This window comes from Microcebus murinus, chromosome 26 (genome assembly GCF_040939455.1).
Source record: "Microcebus murinus isolate Inina chromosome 26, M.murinus_Inina_mat1.0, whole genome shotgun sequence".
In the NCBI taxonomy this organism is placed as follows: domain Eukaryota; kingdom Metazoa; phylum Chordata; class Mammalia; order Primates; family Cheirogaleidae; genus Microcebus; species Microcebus murinus.
Genome location: NC_134129.1, coordinates 17,299,145 through 17,318,948, shown reverse-complemented (window position 1 = coordinate 17,318,948; position 19,804 = coordinate 17,299,145). Strand labels below are relative to the sequence as shown.

The window sequence follows — 19,804 nt, the reverse complement described above, 5'->3', positions numbered from 1 at the left end:
ATTTTTATTTTTTTTAAAGCATATTGTGGGGGTACAAATGTTAAGGTTACATATATTGCCCTTGCCCCCTCTCCCCCTTGGGAGTCAGAGCTTCAAGCGTGTCCATCCCCCAGTTGGTGCACATCTCACTCATTGTGTTTGTATATACCCATCCCCTCCTCCCCACCTGCCCGACACCCGATAAATGTTACTCCTATGTGTCCACTTAGGTGCTGATCAGTTAATACCAATTTGCTGGTGAGCACATGTGGTGCTTGTTTTTCCATTCTTGGGACACTTCACTTAGTAGAATGGGTTCCAGCTCTAGCCAGGAAAATACAAGAGGTGCTAGATCACCATTGATTCTTATAGCTGAATAGTACTCCATGGTATACACATACCACATTTTATTAATCCACTCATGAATTGATGGGCACTTAGATTGTTTCCACATCTTTGCAATTGTGAATTGTGCTGCTATAAACATTCGAGTTCAGGTGTCTTTTTTATAGAGTGACTTTTGTTCTTTTGGGTAGATGCCCAGTAGTGGGATTGCTGGATCAAATGGTAGATCCACTTGTATTGCTTTAAGGTATCTCCATATTGCTTTCCACAGAGGTTGAACTAGTTTGCAGTCCCATGCCTTTTTCATAAAGAGTCCAGAATTAGAACCACTGGTCTAGGATGTAATGATCTTGCAAAATTACCAAGGTGAAAGTAACAGATGCTAGACAGGTCAAGAAAGCAGAATGAAAGCCAAGAACATAAGACAGAAGTGGACAGAAGAACAACATCTGAGTCAAACGAAGGAAGGTTCTGGAGGTCAGGAGAGGAAGAGAAGAATGTGAGGGAAAAAAGGAATAAAAGACATCAACTTCAAAACAGGAGGATTGACTTAAAAATGTTCTGACAGTGAAAAAATTATCCATGCCCCACAATTCAACAAAAATAGACCAAAAGTGCCTCTACCAGTCAGGTTAGGAAAGAAAACAGACTCCAAAAAATAAAAAATAAAAAATAAAAAACAACTTATTCGTTACAGTCATAACATTTTAGGTGTACGAAAGCACCAAAAACAAGCTTACAAACCATTTAGTTTGATTCCCTCATTTCCTAGGTGACAAAACCAAGGTCTATTAAGGCTAATTAAATGGCAATCAAAAATACTAAGCAATTAGAACTAGACATAAAATGGGCCCTGTTTTTCACTTTACCTCCCTGCCTTTCATCTCTCATCTGTCACCATGGTTTTCCATTTGGTGATGTACTTCTTTATTATACTAAATGTCATTCTATGATTTGATTCATAAATAGTAAGCATTTGGGTAAATATTTGCTGGCTGGCTCAAAATGAGCCTGCGTCAGTCTTAAATGTCTCCCATTTCAACAACTTGTCCTGCTCAATATTACTGTTCTACCTCCCACCGAAATGTGTTCTGAGTAAATCCCAGACATGGTCACAAAACTTGTTGGCTTACTGGTATCTACGCTTGGGAAAAAATGTTAGGATATGAAAATGCACCCATAGTACCAAGCTATAAAAAGAGCTAACACTGTACACCTCTCTTTATCACTGACTGCCATAAGTTTATACATAAGTTGAGCCAGGCTCACATCTATAATCCCAGCCCTTTGGGAGGCTGAGGCAGGAGGACTGCTTGAGTTCAGGAGTTCGAGACCGGCCTCGACAATATAACAAGACCCTGTGTCTACAAAAAATTTAAAAACTTAGCTGGGTGTGGTGGCATGCACCTGTAGTCCCAGCTACTCGGGAGGCTGAGATGAGAAGATCACTTGGGCTCAGGAGTTTGAGGCTGCAGTGAGCAATGATTGTACCACTGTACTCAGCCTGGACAACAGAGCAAGACCCTGTCTCTACAAAAAACATATACATATATATGTATATATGTATATACATGCAATTTACAATTGCCAGGAAGAGGATGTTCTTGATCTAATGAGCTCAATATCCCTAAAAATAGGGAAAGACAGTAACAAACTACCCCAGCCTTACAATAAGAGATTACAGAGTACTTAACAAGCACATAAAGTACACACGCATCAAATTGTTCAGATATTTTTATAGTTATTCTTTATAAGTATTGCATGTTCCGATGTACCCAGAATGTAATATATAAAGAATGTCTTTTTTTAAATAAAGAATGTTTTGAAGTCTCCAAAAGTCTGATGTCACTACTACTTTTACATGCAAAAAAAAAGTGCAGGATTAACTCATATACAAAACAACAAGGCAGGCTGGGCGCGGTGGCTCACACCTGTAATCCTAGCACTTTGGGAGGCCGAGGCAGGTGGATCGCTCAAGGTCAGGAGTTCGAAACCAGCCTGAGCAAGAGCGAGACCCTGTCCCTACTATAAATAGAAAGAAATTAATTGGCCAACTAAAAATATATAGAAAAATCAGCCGGGCAGCGTGGTGCATGCCTGTAGTCCCAGCTACTCAGGGAGGCTGAGGCAGGAGGATCGATCACTTGAGCCCAGGAGTTTGAGGTTGCTGTGAGGTAGGCAGACGCCATGGCACTCTAGCCCCAGCGACAGAGTGACTCTGTCTCAAAAAAAAAAAAAAGACAAGGCAGCCTAGAAAAGGAGAAAGGCCATCCAAATAACAATTGTTCGACAAATTTCTATGATTCTGTTATTCTTTAAAAAAAAAAAATGTACATGCCCTTACCACTTAGAAATGGTTGTTGAGGCACAGAGTTTGTAGAAAAGACACCAAATTTGGAAAGGATCCATCTAGAAGCTTCTTCGACCTGGAGCTTGCACTTCGCGGGCACTCGGGTGGGCAGCCAGGCGCAGAGCAGGCGTGAGTCACCGGTGTGAAGCAGAATGTGGAATGTTATAGGCTGCAAGACATAAAATAAGGAAACAGGGTTGGGTATTGAGTAACAGCCATGTTTAAAATAAAAGTTGTTAACCTTCTAGCAGCTTCCATATACCATACCCCTAATGGAAAGTCTGGCAGTTCCGGAAAGGTTAAACATGACCCCGAGATTCCACTGCCAGGTATATATATATATACACATACCAGAGAGAAATGAAAACACACATGACACAAAAATAGGTACGCAAATGATCACAGTAGCATTATTTGTAACAGTAAAACAGAAAAAACAACTCAAATGTTATCAGCGGATGAGTGAACAAATAAAATATGCCAGATCCATCCTATGGAATATTATCCTGCCATGAAAAAGGAAGCACTGACACAGGCCACAGTATGCATGAATCTCAAAAACACTAAGCTAAGTGAAAGGAGCCAGTAAAATCAGGCCGCGCATAACAAGATTGCATTCATACGCGACGTTCAGAAGAGACAAATCTACACAAAGAAAAAACAGATGAGTGGTTGCCTAAGGCCAGGAGACAGGGAGGGACTGCTAATGGGTGCAGGGTTTCTTTTCAAAGCTGGTACAAGTGTTCTAAAGACTGGCTGTCACAATGGTTGCCCAATTCTGTGAAAATATAAAAACCTCAAACTGTACACTTCACACTGATTTGCGTGGTATGTGAATTACATCTCAAAAGAGGTGATACTTTTACAAAAATCTACAGTCTAAAACTTCCTCCTAACTCATGCTTGTAATCCTGGCCTTCTGGGAGGCCGAGGCGGGAGGATCACTCAAGGTCAGGAGTTCGAAACCAGCCTGAGCAAGAGCGAGACCCCGTCTCTACTAAAAATAGAAAGAAATTAATTGGCCAACTAAAAATATATAGAAAAAATTAGCCGGGCATGGTGCCGCATGCCTGTAGTCCCAGCTACTCGGGAGGCTGAGGCAGGAGGATCGCTTGAGCCCAAGAGTTGGAGGTTGCTGTGAGCTAGGCTGACGCCACGGCACTGTAGCCGGAGCAAGAGTGAGACTCTGTCTCCAAAAAATAAAATAAAATAAAATAAAACTTCCTCAGCACTGACTAAGGTTTGACATCTTATTCCCTATCACCTTACAATTCCACATACTGGGAAAAGCATTCGATTCAGAGCTAAAACCAGATTCTTGCCAATCCCAAAACCATGAACAAGCTACAATTTCTGAGTTCCAATTTCCTCACCTTGCTACTAATAGTAGAGTCGCATGCCTGCAGAGGGAAGGCTGTGTTTGTTCCAACACTTGTTTATATCAGTTGTATTTATAATCCTATAATTATGTGGTTTAGTTAAATATTACATCAAAAATATAACCGTGCCAGGCGCGGTGGCTCATGCCTATAATCCTAGCATTCTGGGGGCCAAGGTGGGAGGATTGCTTGAGGCCAGGAGTTCTCCACCAGCCTGAGCAATATAGCCAGACTCTGTCTCTACAAAAAAATTGAAAAATTAGCCGGGCATGGTGGCGCATGCCTGTAGTCCCAGGTACTTGGGAGGCTGAGGCAGGAGGATCGCTTGAGCCTTGGAGTTGGAGGTTGCTGTGAGCCTATGGTGACGTCATGGCACTCTAGCCAGGACGACAGGGCAAGACTCTGTCTAAAAATAAATAAATAAATTTTATATATATATATATACAAACACTACAAAAAGAAAATGCTTTTATCTCTAAACATTATACAATTTAATAAAGACAACTCATTTTAAAACCATTCTAGGCCGGGCGCAGTGGCTCACGCCTGTAATCCCAGCACTCTGGGAGGCCGAGGCGGGCGGATTGCTCGAACTCAGGAGTTCAAAACCAGCCTGAGCAAGAGCAAGACCCCGTCTCTACCAAAAAAATAGAAAGAAATTAATTGGCTAACTAAAAATATATACAAAAAATTAGCCGGGCATGGTGGTGCATGCCTGTAGTCCCAGCTACTCGGGAGGCTGAGGCAGGAGGATCGCTTGAGCCCAGGAGTCTGAGGTTGCTGTGGCGAGGCTGACGCCACCGCACTCACTCTAGCCTGGGTGACAGAGTGAGATTCTGTCTCAAAAATAAATAAATAAATAAAAATAAGTACATTACCAGTATTCCACGTCACACTGTGAAGACCCTACTGAGTTTCTCTCATGGAGGTTGAAACTTGTCTACACTCCAAACCCCCAAGTCCACTACAGTCCCATACTCTCTGCAGATACCCCTGACCCTTCGACGGGAAAAGGCTGCCCAACGTCAACCTTCAAATTCAGTCCAGGGCTGCTAAGTCCTTCCCGGGCTCTGAGACCTGTGTGTGAAGGCCTTTTTCACACTCCTCTAAGAGTCCTCCCTTTTCAAAGCCAAACCCACATGTGACCTATATATTCAGGTGACCAATAAGCCACATCCAACCTCAAAAGTCTTACTCAACATTTTTTTTTTTTTTTTGACTCTCAACTTACTCCTCAACTGCCAGGCATTTGCACCCTGACCCCAACCACTCGCTAATGACTGCGAGAGAATTCTAGAAGTGGTCATTCCAACTGGTCTCTGGCCTCCCCTCTCCCCGCTCCCCTCCCCTCCACACCTCTCAGATATTGCTTCGTAACATACATACGACCCTCATCGCAAAAGTCCCTGGCTTGGTAATTCGATGGTACCCCCCCTCCAATGTCTATAGAATACAGTCCAGAAATTCAGAGCCCTGACAGTCAAGATTTTAATGGAAGAAACTAGACTGCTCGCCCATCTCCCTAATGCTACCCAGACTTCAATCAGGCCGAACTCCTTGTTCCATGCAAATACATCCCATCTTTCGCACACTAGGGTCTCATGCACCCTTTCTTCCATCTGGAATGCCATCCCTTCGTGTCCACGCGTTGACATTCCCCTAAAATCATTTTTAAAGGAGAAAACCGCTGATCCACTCACAGCCTAAGGGTTCTCAACTGTAAAATGAGAATACCGCCTTCAAGGCTGTTTTGTGAAGAGTCTAAAGTACTGTTAGGATCCTAAGTCTTGTGAAGTGTCAAATGACAACAACAGCTGGCAGGCATGACTCAACAAACGCTGTTTCCCTTGCTCACGGGACACAGTGAATGCCCGATAAATAATTCCTAAATCGACAAAACAATAGGAAGTGTCTTTTCCAGACACATTGTGCTCTTTGCTCTATAATCAACAGTTTAACGTTTGACACCTCTGGAAGTTAGGATGATAAAAACTCCAGAGTTTTCATTTTATGGGAATCTCACCTAGATTCCCATGAAACCCAAGAACAACGTCACATGGATTTATGATATACAAGAACCACCACCCGCTTATATTTCATGATTTAGTCAAGAACAACTCGATTCACTGATACCTACTAAAGTGGGGTGACCTTACCAAAATAGTTTTGCCATTTACCTTTTATTAATTATAGTAAAACACTATATGGAATCTCCCATCTTAACCATTTTTAAGGGTACATTAAGGACCCTCATACTGTTAGGAACCACCAGCACCAACCACCTCCAGATCTTTTTATCTTGCAAAACTGAATCTCTGCACCCATCTAGTCACTCGCTGCCCCAGCCTTGGCCACGACAATCGACCTCTGTCACTGCGAGCCTGGCTGCGTGAGGTGCCGTCTAGGAGGGGAATCATGCAGTATTTATTTGTTCTTTTTGTGGTTTATTTCACTAAGCATGATGCCCTCGATGTCACCTGTGTTATTTACTTTTTCAGTAAGAAGTTCAGGCCGAAGCGCCCATCAATTCATGAGTGGATTAATAAAATGTCATATATGGACACCATGGAGCACTACTCAGCTCTAAGAAACAACGGCGATCTAGCACCTCTTGTATATTCCTGGCTAGAGCTGGAACCCATTCTACTAAGTGTCGTGTCCCAAGAATGGAAAAACAAGCACCACATGGACTCACCAGCAAACTGGTATTAACGGATCAACACCTCAGTGGACACATAGGAGTGACATCTATAGGGTGTCGGGCATGTTGGGGGTGGGGAGGAGGGGATGGGTATACACAAACACAACCAGTAAGATGTGCAACGTTTAGGGGGTGGACACATTGAAACTCTGACTCGAGGGGGGAGAGGGGCATGGGCAATATACGTAACTTTAACACCTGTACCTCCATAATATGCTAAAATGTAAAAAAATACATACATAAGTAAGTAAATAAATAAATAAAAGAACTTCAGGTCAGGTGTGGTGGCTCACGCCTGTAATCCTAGCACTCTGGGAGGCCAAGGTGGGCAGAGCCTTTGAGCTCAGGAGTTCGAGACCAGCCTGAGCAAGAGCAAGACCTTGACTCTACCAAAAAAAAAATAGATATCCGTGGCAATCTTGAACAAAGAAGAAAAAATTTTTAAAAAAATAAAAAACAAAAAAAAACAAAACAAAACAAAAAAATAGAAAGAAATTAGCTGGACAACCAAAAATATATAGAAAACAAAATTAGCCAGGCATGGTCCGCGCATGCCTGTAGTCCCAGCTACTCGGGAGGCTGAGGCAGGAGGATGGCTTGAGCCCAGGAGTTTGAGGTTGCTGTGAGTGAGGCTGACGCCACGGCACTCACTCTAGCCTGGGCAAGAAAGCGAGACTCTGTCTCAAAAAAAACAAAAAAACTACATAGAAAAAATTAGCCGGGCATGGTGGTGCACGCCTGTAGTCCCAGCTACTCGGGAGGCTGAGGCAGGAGGATCGCTTGAGCCCAGGAGTTGCAGGTTGCTGTGAGCGAGGCTGACGCCACGGCACTCACTCTAGCCTGGGCAACAGAGTGAGATTCTGTCTCAAAGAAAAAAACAAACAAAAAAAACCTTCAAAACCACACAGGGACGAGGTTCAGACATAATCTAGCTGATGTGTTTTATGTGACACCACATCACAAATTTGGATGACCCAAACCACAGGGAGAAAGGGAAAAGGAGAATAACGTGGAGGTGTGACGCCAGGTATTCTACTGTGTGCATTTCTTAATTCATTCATTCATTCATTCATTCTTAATTCATTAATTTCTTAATTAACACAACTTAATTCAGTCCAAACAACTCAAAGGAGGTAGATTATCCTTATTCCCAATTGATACATGAAAAAAAAAAAAAAGGAGTTCAGAATGTCACAGGCCTATTTCCACTTTATTTTCATCATAGACCTTATCACTATCTAACATATGCTTTTTTTCTTACTGACTTATTTAATTCTCCCCAACTAGAATGTAAGCACCTACGGCCACTGTGTCCTCTAGCCAGCCCAGAGTCAGAGGGGCAGGACTGGGGAAGCACAAAACATGCGACAGTATAGGTGAACGTGTCAAATGGGCGAGTCACACGGACATTTTTTTCAAAAGGTTGGCATCACTACACCACTGGGTCACATTTACACAACAAAACTGTGTCTATGATACACACAGCGTAAACCCTGAAAATTTTAGAAGCCCTAGCTGCTCTGAGACTCTTGTCCTCAGATGCGTGTTTCTTAGATGCTCAGAAATTGGGAGGCTTTATGACTGCCAGAGATGCGCCCCTTTGGTGTCTTTTTATGTATTGTTTTTTGGAGGCAGGAGGCAGGGAGAGTGGAAGACAGAGGCAGAGGATAAGGTTCTAATGGTTCAAGAAGGCTGGTCCTCCAAAGGAGCCCAAACCTACTCATATCAAGTCCTCTTCTTCCATGAATTTCTGTTGTTTTTCGAACTCCTGACCTCAAGCGATCCTCCCGCCTCGGCCTCCCAGAGTGCTAGGATTCCAGGCGTGAGCCACCGCGCCCGGCCTAATTTCTGTTGTTTTTAATCACCCTTCTCTGCCTTTTGGGTAAGATCAAGCATCATACCTGAGGTCTTTTTTCTACTAGGCATGAATTTACAAAAGGAAGGGATATACCAGATAATATAGTCTACTATATTGTGATGATATAGTCTACTCCTACCTTAAGTAAATTCTCACTGTAATATTAACCGTACCTACAGAAATATGGATTTCCTTCTGCTTCAGATTAAAAAGTAAAATATTGTTGTATTGCTAAATTTCCTCCCCTGAAATTAAAATTTTTAATTACATTTCAAGAAATTAACAACTAAAGACATACATGCTACTAACTTTCTCAAGCTATATTTTTTCATAATTTAAATTACAGCAACTACCTCTACCATTGGAAGAATTTAAAATGTTATGAAGAGAAATCAGGGTTTTTAAAGGGCTTTCACCAAATAAATCCCCACTTCTAACAAAAGCCTACATTTCCCCATTAACTTATTGCTTTTATAAAATAATTTCTTTGGGCCGGGCGCGGTGGCTCACGCCTGTAATCCTAGCACTCTGGGAGGCCGAGGCAGATTGCTGGAGGTCAGGAGTTCGAAACCAGCCTGAGCAAGAGCAAGACCCCGTCTCTATTATCAATAGAAAGAAATTAATTGGCCAACTAATATATATAGAAAAAATTAGGCCGGGCGCTGTGGCTCACGCCTGTAATCCTAGCTCTTGGGAGGCCGAGGCGGGTGGATTGCTCAAGGTCAGGAGTTCAAAACCAGCCTGAGCAAGAGCGAGACCCCGTCTCTACTATAAATAGAAAGAAATTGATTGGCCAACTGATATATATATATATAAAAAAAATTAGCCGGGCATAGTGGCGCATGCCTGTAGTCCCAGCTACTCGGGAGGCTGAGGCAGAAGGATCACTCGAGCCCAGGAGTTTGAGGTTGCTGTGAGCTAGGCTGACGCCACGGCACTCACTCTAGCCTGGACAACAAAGTGAGACTCTGTCTCAAAAAAAAAAAAAATTAGCCGGGCATGGTGGCAAAAATAATAATAATAATAATTTCTTTGGATGGCAGTATGAAAAATGCTAGTCACAAAAGGAGTACTGTGTTCACCAAATAATTTTATCTTCACCGATGTAACAAGAAGTCAGAGGTTTCCTTTTTGAGGTAAACAATGGGCTTTGGGAAACACATTCCCTATTCAATGTCTTTTACACTTTTTATAAACAATTGGCTCTACTTCCTAATAATCACCATTTACCAGAAACATGAAAGATAAAAATCTAGCATGGTACACAACAAGACTGAGCGAGCCAAAAGGAGAAAAATAAAAGACAATTACAAAGCCCTCCCTGAAGAGGGTGGAGTATAGGAAACTTCCAGCCCGACACCAATCATCTCCAAACTACCTTTTTTTTAAATTAATTTTATTATTTTTTTGAGACAGAGTCTCACTTTGTTGCCTGGGCTTGTGTGCTGTGGTGTCAGCCTAGCTCACAGCAATCTCAAACTCCCCGGGCTCAAGCGATCCTCCTGCCTCAGCCTCCCGAGTAGCTGGGACTACAGGCATGCGCCACCGTGCCCGGCTCATTTTTTCTCTATATATTTTTAGTTGGTCAATTAATTTCCTTCTATTTTTGGTAGAGACGGAGTCTCGTTCTTGCTCAGGCTGGTTTTGAACTTCTGACCTTAAGCGATCCTCCTGCCTCGGCCTCCCAGAGTGCTAGGATTACAGGCGTGAGCCACCGTGCCAGCTAATTTTTTTTTCTATATATTTTTAATTGGCCAATTAATTTCTTTCTATTTTTAGTAGAGACGGGGTCTCGCTCTTGCTGAGGCTGGTTTCGAACTCCTGACTTTCAGCGATCTGCCCACTTTGGCCTCTCAGATTGCTAGGGTTATAGGCCTGAGCCACCATGCCCGGCCTCCAAACTACTTTTGAAAAGTGAGAATAGCAGTTTCAAGGCGACGAAGATCTCACGTCTTTTCTCTCCTTTCCTAAGGGATCATGCCATCAGCCAACTCAACCAACCACATGGCCGTCTAAAGGACCTCAAACTCAACTCTGCATCTCCAGCGTCGCATCTTGGTCAATAATAACAGTCTAGTTGCTGAGGCCAAAAACCTGGCAGTCACATCTGTTTCCTTTCCTTACCCGACACCCCCACCTCTAATCCATCCAACAGCCCTGCCAAGCCTGTTTTCAAAATAACTGCACATCCTAAATCTGACCCCTCCCCTCTGGGCCCACTGCCGGACCTCTAGGCAAAGCCACCACTACTCTGGCCCAAAGAACTGAAGGGGACTCTTCACACATACTCCTGCATCTATCTACTCATTCGCCAATTCTCCCCATCGTCACCACAGTGATCTTTTTTTTTTTTTTTTGAGACAGAGTCTGGCTTGTTGACCAGGCTAGAGTGAGTGCCGTGGCGTCAGCCTAGCTCACAGCAACCTCCAACTCCTGGGCTCAAGCGATCCTCCTGCCTCAGCCTCCCGAGTAGCTGGGACTACAGGCATGCGCCACCATGCCCGGCTGATTTTTTCTATATATATTAGTTGGCCAATTAATTTCTTTCTATTTATAGTAGAGACGGGGTCTCACTCTTGCTCAGGCTGGTTTCGAACTCCTGACCTCGAGCAATCCGCCCGCCTCAGCCTCCTAGAGTGCTAGGATTACAGGCGTGAGCCACCGCGCCCGGCTACCACAGTGATCTTTTAAAAATATGGGCCAGGCGTGGTGGCTTATGCATGCAATCCTAGCATCCTGGGAGGCCAAGGCAGGAGGATCGCTCAAGGTCAGGAGTTTTGAGACCAGCCTAAGCAAGAGCAAGACCCTGTCTCTAGTTAAACAGAAAGAAATTAATTGGCCGACTAAAAAATATATAGAAAAAATGAGCCGGGCATGGTGGCACATGCCTGTAGTCCCAGCTACTCGGGAGGCTGAGGCAGGAGGATCGCTTGAGCCCAGGAGTTGGAGGTTGCTGTGAGCTAGGCTGACGCCACGGCACTCACTCTAGCCTGGGCAACAGAGTGAGACTCTGTCTCAAAAAAACTAAAAAATAAAAAAATAATAATAAATATATATATATATGAATGTATTCACTGTACCCATGCTCAAAATCCTCTACTAGTTTCACATCGACTACAGGTCCATGAACTTTCCCTTGCCCTATTCTAAGCCACACCACTTTTCCTGCTATTCCTCAAATGCAAAAAGCCGATTTCCACGTCAGGACTTGTGCACGTGCTAATTTCTCTGCCTGGAAACTACCCCCAACCATGGTTTTCTCCCTCCATCCATTAAGACTGCTACAAATGCAACCTCCCCAAAGAGGCCTTCCCGCCCACGCCCTTCTTACAATAACCAACACCCATCACTCTCTAGCCAAACCTAATTTCTCATCCTTTTATCATCCAATATTTGTCTGGCTACGCGAGCAAAAACCAAGCTCCAGGAGGGCAGAGACTGTCTTGTTGACAGTCATCCCTGGCTCACAGGCACTCAACAAACATCTGTTGATTAAACGACTGGTGCCCATGATAATTAATAAGCATAAAAAAAAATACAGACTTTCAAACATATTATTCAATATAATGAATATTAACAACTCGATAAATCTCCATCTTGCTGTCTTTAGAGTTTAGAGCAGGGGAGAGTGAGAAAGGAAGGGGGACTTCATGTGTGGCCTTCAACACGTAACCCAATATATTTGCAAACCTTGTCTCACATCCACGTTGAGATGCAACAATGTCCCCAGAAAACAACAGGTTTTAAACCATTTCCTTCCTTTCTGTTAAATACCTACAGCAACTTTTATGCAAACAAGCTTAAGAGGAGATGCGACATCCAGATGAAAACCTAAGAACGCATATGTGACTCAGCCCCCTGTTCCAATAAATGTCCTCCGAGGTGAATTGATCAAAACAGAAGGGAAAAGCTCGAGTTTCAGTCACTGCTGTCCGAGAAAACACTAAATGGAAAATTCCAGAAACGAGCAATTAGTAAGTTTTCAATTGCGTGCCGTTCTGCGTAGCGTGATGAAATCTCGCGTCGTCCCGTTCCACCCCCACCTGCCTGGGAGGTGAATCATCCCTTTGTCCAGCGTCTCCATGTTCTAGATGCTTCTATTCTACAAAAACTGCAACCGTTAAAACTACACGCAATGCCAGTTTCTGTCGAAATTTCCGGTTGCCAAGAATGATTTTACTTGTCCCACCTGAATAACATCTATAAGCCTTTTACTGAATTTTTAATCTAGGTCTTATTTTTCCTAAAAAAAAAAAAAAAAAAAAAAATCACAAATCCAAAATCACAACTGTAACAATTACAGGTGTTAAAGCTCAAAGGGGCCTTAGCAATGACTTAGCTTTTCTTTCCCTCCCAAACTTTTTTCTTTCAAATATTAAGCTTCCACGTAAGAACTCATTTCAAGAAAAGAAGAAAGGAAAAAGCCGTTCATGTCCAACACTTAACAGGTGGGGAAACCTACGGCCCAGAGAGGTTAGAGACCGGCCCACGGTTAAAGCTTCTCACTGGCAATACCAAGACCAGAAAGTCACCCTCCTGTGCCCCAATTAAATGTTCTTCTCCCCACTTTTCTCCCTTTAGACATCTCAGTAAATAACTATAGAGGAGGTTCATTTTATGTTTCCACTTGGCCAAGCCACGGTACCCAGATATTTGATCTAACATTATTCTAGATGTTTCTGTGAAGATGTATTTTTACATGAGATTGACATGTAAATCAGTAGACTTTGGATAAAGCAGATTACCCTCCACAATGTGGACGAGCTTCCTCCATTCACCGGAAGGCCTTGACAGCAAAACACTGATCTTTCCAGAAGAAGTGGGCATTCTGCTAGCAGACTTAATTGCGACTCTTCCCTGGGTCTCCACCCTGCAGATTCTGGACCTGCCAAGCCTCCGGATCAAGTGAGCCAATTCTTTAGAGTAACACCTCCCTCTCCCCATCCTCAACCCCCTACACAAACAAACATGCACATATTCTGTCGGTTCAGTTTATCTGGAGAACCCTAACGAATATAACCTAGGGTGAGGATCTAAAAGAATTTCTGCAATTAAAAAAGGTCAGTAACTGTCTTTACTAAGAATTTTAAGAAAGCTACAGCTAGGCACAGTGGTGTGCGCCTGTACCGTGTTTGCCCGAAAATAAGCCCTATCCAGAAAACAAGCCCTAGCAGGATGTCTAAGCATGTGCGCAATACAAGCCCTACCCCGAAAATAAGCCCTAGTGATGGGCGTGGCTATGAAAATAATCCCTAGTGAGGGGTGTGGCTATGAAAATCAGTCCTAGTGATGGGCGTGGCTATGAAAATAAGCCCTAGCGAGGGGTGTGGCTATGAAAATCAGCCCTAGTGATGGGTGTGGCTATGAAAATCAGCCCTAGTGACAGGCGTGGCTGCGCAGTGTATCTGCACAACCCATGCCTGTCTTCGCGGAGCGGGAAAGAACACGAGCAGCCCTTCTCATCCGCCCCGTGACAGCTCTAGTGCTCCACAGGAGAGATCGGGGCCAGTGGTTCTAAAGGAAACAGAGTCACAAGACATTCAGGATGGGATTCGGGGTTTGGAGAGTTGTGATGATGTTCCAGAAGAAGACAACTTCACTCTACTTGAATCAATGTAGATTGTTGTACCGTACTTAAAAAAAAATAACACATGCCCTGAAAATAAGCCCTAGGGTGTCTTGTTGAGGAAAAATAAATATAAGACCCTGTCTTATTTTGGGGGAAACATGGTAGTCCCAGCCACTCAGGTTCACTTGAGCTCAGGAGTTCTCAGCCAGCCTGGGCAACATAGCAAGACCCCATCTCATTAACAACAAAAGAATGTTAAGAAAGCTTGTGAACACATCTATAGCAATAGAGTATTATAAATTAGTGTGGGAGCTGCCAAATGTTTAGAGACTTCTGGATGAGAAAAAAGAAATTACAGTAAGTTAAATTATTAATGTAAAATATTTTTTAAAAAATAAAATAAAATAAATTAGTGGGGAGTGACTGCCAATGGGTACAAGACTTCCTTATGGGACTCTAAAATTAGATAGTGGTGACAGTTACACAACTCTGCGAATATACTAGAATCCACTGGATTGTACACTTTAAAAGGGTGAAGTTCATGGTACATGAATTATATCTCAGGAAGGAAGGGAGGGAGAGAGAAGAGAAGGCGAGCCAGCCTGTAAAATTAAGCAGCATCATAAATAACAGGGGAAAATGTCAACAACTTCGTAAGTTAATTAATATTCACTTGTTCAAAGTCACTGAGTTACACAGGGAACCTCAAACAATCTTAGAGAATGGAATGCCAGGGAAAGCCAATAAATAAATTAGCTGCATATGCCTGATTTTTAAAAAAAAAACAACAATCCACCTAGCACTCTGGGAGGTCAAGGCAGGAGGATCACTCAAGGTCAGGAGTTCGAGACCAGCCTGAGCAAGAGGGACAGCCCGTCTCTAATAAAAACAGAAAGAAATTAATTGGCCAACTAAAAATATACAGAAAAAAAAAATGAGCCAGGCATGGTGGCGCAATCTGTAGTCCCAGCTACTCGGGAGGCTGGGGCAGGAGGATCGCTTGAGCCCAGGAGTTGGAGGTTGCTGTGAGCTAGGGTGACGCCACTGCACTCTAGCCCGGACAACAGAGTGAGACTCTGTCCCAAAAAAAAAAAAAAAACAATCAAAGGCAGCAAAGCAGCTAAATAAAAGCTGCAACATCTGAGAGATCAATGAACTGCATGAAGAGAAATGTCTCACTCAACAGTAACAGGTGAAACCAAAACTGGAGGACTAAAATCTTTCACTTAGGATAACTGTTTTAAAAATCCTTCTTTCCTGTACTTCATCTAACCACAGGGCTCATTTCAAACAGCAAAAGGTTTCTATCGTACTTAGCACATTTGCACTACTTGCAAAAGATTAAAAAGAATTTATTGTGAAACCCTCAATATCTCCCAGCCATTACATCGTATGAAGTGAAATGCATTCAGTGTCAAAGATTTTATATTTTACAAAGAATACTTTACAAACAGGGCTTCTGTATACCTAGAGAAAGGCAGAGACTAGCAGAAGGCACGGTTAAGTTGTAAGTACGGTGGGAAATTCAGTGTAGCTAGAACAAAACGTACATTTGTCGGGAGTGGCAAGAAGTAAGGTCAAAAAAGCGAGGCTAGAACCAAATCCGGAATGAAATGAGAATTACACGTGTCAAGGAATTTAGACAGGATAGTCCACGAGCGCTTTTAACTGGGGTAGCAACATCATGGAACTGAGCTTTAGAAAGACATACTAAAGTGGCAGAAGCTAGAGGAAGCAAAGACTGTTCTAGAACACAGCCATCGATGGGTGAGAAACCACAAAAGCCTGTCCTCAAGCCAGTGAGTGTAAAACTGAAAAGGAAGGAAAACAGATCAAGAGACATGCAGAGGATGATTAAAAGATGGCTAGTGCAGAGCAAGCACTCATTAGCCTGGAGCAGAGAAAAAATACGGTGGTCAAGGAGAGAGGTGACTCAAGGATTTCTATGAGGCTTGAATGGACTTGCACAGCATCAAAACGTGAAACTGGGAGCTACTGATAAGATCTATATTCATTAAAAATGGCCGAGGAATGCTCTAAATCAATGGAGTGTGCCAGCGTGTCAACAGCAAAGACACGTGCACTTGTGTTTCCATGACGGTCACTGTGGTTGGGAGTTGCACAGCCTCTTCTCCACCCAATGGCCAGGCACTCTCCCTGCTAACTGCTCCAACTTTTTTATTTTATTATTATTATTATTTTTTTTTTGAGACAGAGTCTCACTCTGTTGCCCAGGTTAGAGTGAGTGCCGTGGCGTCAGCCTAGCTCACAGCAACCTCCAACTCCTGGGCTCAAGCAATCCTCCTGCCTCAGCCTCCCGAATAGCTGGGACTACAGGCATGCGCCACCACGCCCGGCCCATTTTTTCTATATATATATTTTTTTAGTTGGCTAATTGATTTCTTTCTATTTTTTAGTAGAGATGGGGTCTCGCTCATGCTCAGGCTGGTCTCGAACTCCTGACCTCAAGCAGGTGAGGCGCCACGCAGCCTGCAAATCCTCTGAAGCTCTTCCCACCACAAGTTGGATCTAGAATCGTCCCTTAGCCCGGGCAGCCCGTGTGACACCTCTGCGAACAGAAGGCAGTGGAAGTGACGCCAAGCCCAAAGGTATGTCAGCAAAGGCCACACGGCGAGGGCTGCGTGCAGATGTACAGCTGCCAGGAGTCCAGCTACTCTGGGCCACCACGTGGGGAGGACACGTGACGAGGACACGTAGGGACAGGAGCCCCAGCTGTGTGGCTCTTCTCAGGCCAGCTGCCAGACATGGGAGTCAAGACCCAGCTCAGGCCGGGCGCGGTGGCTCACGCCTGTGATCCCAGCACTCTGGGAGGCCGAGGCAGGCGGATTGCTCGAGGTCAGGAGTTCGAGACCAGCCTGAGCAAGAGCAAGACACCATCTTCACTAAAAATAAGAAAATAAAAATTAATTCGCCAACTAAAAATAGAAAAAAAATAAAGAAAAACAAAACATAACATAACAAACAGACCCAGCTCAAACCCCTGTCAGACTGTTACTTCCAGAAAGAAAAGCCTGGCTGAGCCTAGGCAACTCCCATACTGATGAGCAAAATAGGTGGTTGTTTTTGTTTTAAAACCACTGTTTTAGGGTGGCTTTTCACACAGCAAGATTGCCATCAGGGACACACCAAGTCCTGAGAAAAGAACAAAGCCCTTCCCTGACCCCACAATGGGACAGGGGGTTAGGGAGAGGAGATTGGTCAACTACAAAGGGACAAGCTGACTTTCATGTCCCCCCTAAAATAATTCTAGGTCAGAGGTAACAACATTCTTGCATTTGTAATTCATACATGTAGGACTTAAAAACTAACTAAAACCTCACAAGGCAGTATTGGTTGGAAACCATTTGAAAGTGGGTGACCGGGCCAGGAGCGGTGGCTCATGCCTGAAATCCTAGCACTCTGGAAGGCCGAGGTAGGAGGATCACTCAAGGTCAGGAGTTCGAGACCAGCCTGAGCAAGATGGAGACCCTGTCTCTACTAAAAGTAGAAAGCAATTAATTGACCAACTAAAATTATATATAGAAAAAATTAGCCGGGCCTGGTGGCGCATGCCTGTACTCCCAGCTACTCGGGAGGCTGAGGCAGGAGGATGGCTTGAGCCCAGGAGTTTGAGGTTGCTGTGAGCGAGGCTGACGCCACGGCACTCACTCTAGCCTGGGCAACAGAGTGAGACTCTGCCTCAAAAAAAATATTAAGCATCAGTTATGTGTCAGGCACCTCCCTAGGCAGGTGAGACCCTATCAATGAACACAACAGATGAAGAATTCTGCCCTCACGCAGCTCACATGCTAACGGTGGGAGATAATAAACATTATAAAAAGTAGACTGTGGGGCAGGGGTGCTCAAACTTTTTAAACAGGGGGCCAGGTCACTGTCCCCCAGACCGTTGGAGAGTGTGCACTGTGGGCCCGGGACAAGGCGGCTGCTAAGCAGGACAGGCAGCGGCGGCAAAAACACCTTGGCGGGCCGGATAAATGTCCTCGGTGGTCCGCATGTGGCCCGTGGGCCGTAGTTTGAGGACACCTGCCATGGGGTATTAAAAAGTAAGAGAAGCCATCAAAGGAGAGAGCTGAGCCCCACCTACTCAGGGGGCTGAGGTGAGAGAACCGCTTGAGTCCAGGAGTTCGAGTCCACCCTGGGCAATAAATAGGGCAAGCCCCCATCTCTGAAAAAATACTAATTTTTTAAAATTTTAAAAATGAAAAAAAAAATTTTTACATTTAGAAGTAGAAAAGAATCAAAGTGACAAATGCCAGGGGTTGCCATTTTCAAACAGTCAGAATACACTGCCTTGAGCGAAAAGGTGAGGTCTGAGCAAAGATTTGAAGAAAGAGAGTCGGCCAGGTAGATACCCACCTGCAGTAAGAAAGTTCTAGAAATGGGAAGAGCCAACGAAGGCACAAGGTGAAAACAGTTTCTGTGCTAAGAACCGAGTAAAGGGCAGAGCAGAAGCAAAGAGACCTCTATTTGGGAGGCTGTTTGTCACCTGAGGTGGTAGGAAAACTCTTGTCTTTCAGCCTGAGAAATGGCTCTTGGATTCGGTTAACTTAGCTCTGTTGCCCAGGAAACCATACAGGCAGAATGTCAGCTGTGTTGCTAGGCAACGCTGCTGATGGTAAAAATGACCCACTGGTAAACTGCAAAGGGAGGGAGGAAGTGCAGATAACTGGTGAGTGGCCAGATCTTTTTTTTTTTTTTTTTTTTTTTTTTGAGACAGAGTCTCGCTTTGTTGTCCAGGCTAGAGTGAGTGCCATGGCGTCAGCCTAGCTCACAGCAACCTCAAACTCCTGGGCTTGAGTGATCCTTCTGCCTCAGCCTCCCGGGTAGCTGGGACTACAGGCATGTGCCACCATGCCCGGCTAATTTTTTATATATATATCAGTTGGCCAATTAATTTCTTTCTATTTATAGTAGAGACGGGGTCTCGCTCTTGCTCAGGCTGGTTTTGAACTCCTGACCTTGAGCAATCCGCCCGCCTCGGCCTCCCAAGAGCTAGGATTACAGGCGTGAGCCACAGCGCCCGGCCAAGTGGCCAGATCTTTAGGCTTCCCTTGGTGTGATGACTCCGGTGATCGGGCAGGGACCTCAGAGGCAGGCCGGAAGCTGTGCTCATGGGTTCGTGGAACACCCACGAGCACGTGGCTCCTAAGCCACGCTGGCTACAGACCCACCCACGTGAGCCTCACGACTCACACCTGGTCTTCACCTGGACTGCTACAAGCACCAATGCAAAAGAGAACACCAGGAGCTTCCCTGCTGGTAAGCTGTTTGCCGTCCCAAATCCCCTCCCTCCAAGTGCATGCGACATCAAATGTGGCTGATGGCAATCCAAAAGTCTGTCTAGGTACCTACCAGTAAGCAGACTCCCCCCCCCCCCCCGCCGGGTAGGTACTGCCCTCTTGCAGTAACCCAGGCAAGCCATGGTGGGAGTGGCTTGGACCAGGATGGTAGCAGTGGAAATAGTAAAAAGTTAGCAAGATTGTAAATATAACTTAAAAGAGGAGCGTATGGGACTGCAAACTAGTTCAGCCTCTATGGAAAGCAATATGGACATACCTCAAAGCGATACAAGTGGATCTACCATTTGATACAGCAATCCCAC

General features: G+C 44.3%; 1 protein-coding gene across 7 annotated transcripts in view; it reads right to left on the bottom strand.

Annotated features, from left to right (window-relative positions):
- The window catches only part of FRYL (FRY like transcription coactivator), a 234,853-nt gene that overhangs the window by 195,521 nt on the left and 19,528 nt on the right, over positions 1 to 19,804 (bottom strand). For all 7 annotated transcript variants that reach the window (XR_012915093.1, XM_075997948.1, XM_075997951.1 and 4 more), the window contains exon 2: positions 2,669 to 2,843. The gene's annotated coding sequence lies outside the window, so the exon portion shown is untranslated. The remainder of the gene's footprint in view (positions 1 to 2,668; positions 2,844 to 19,804) is intronic.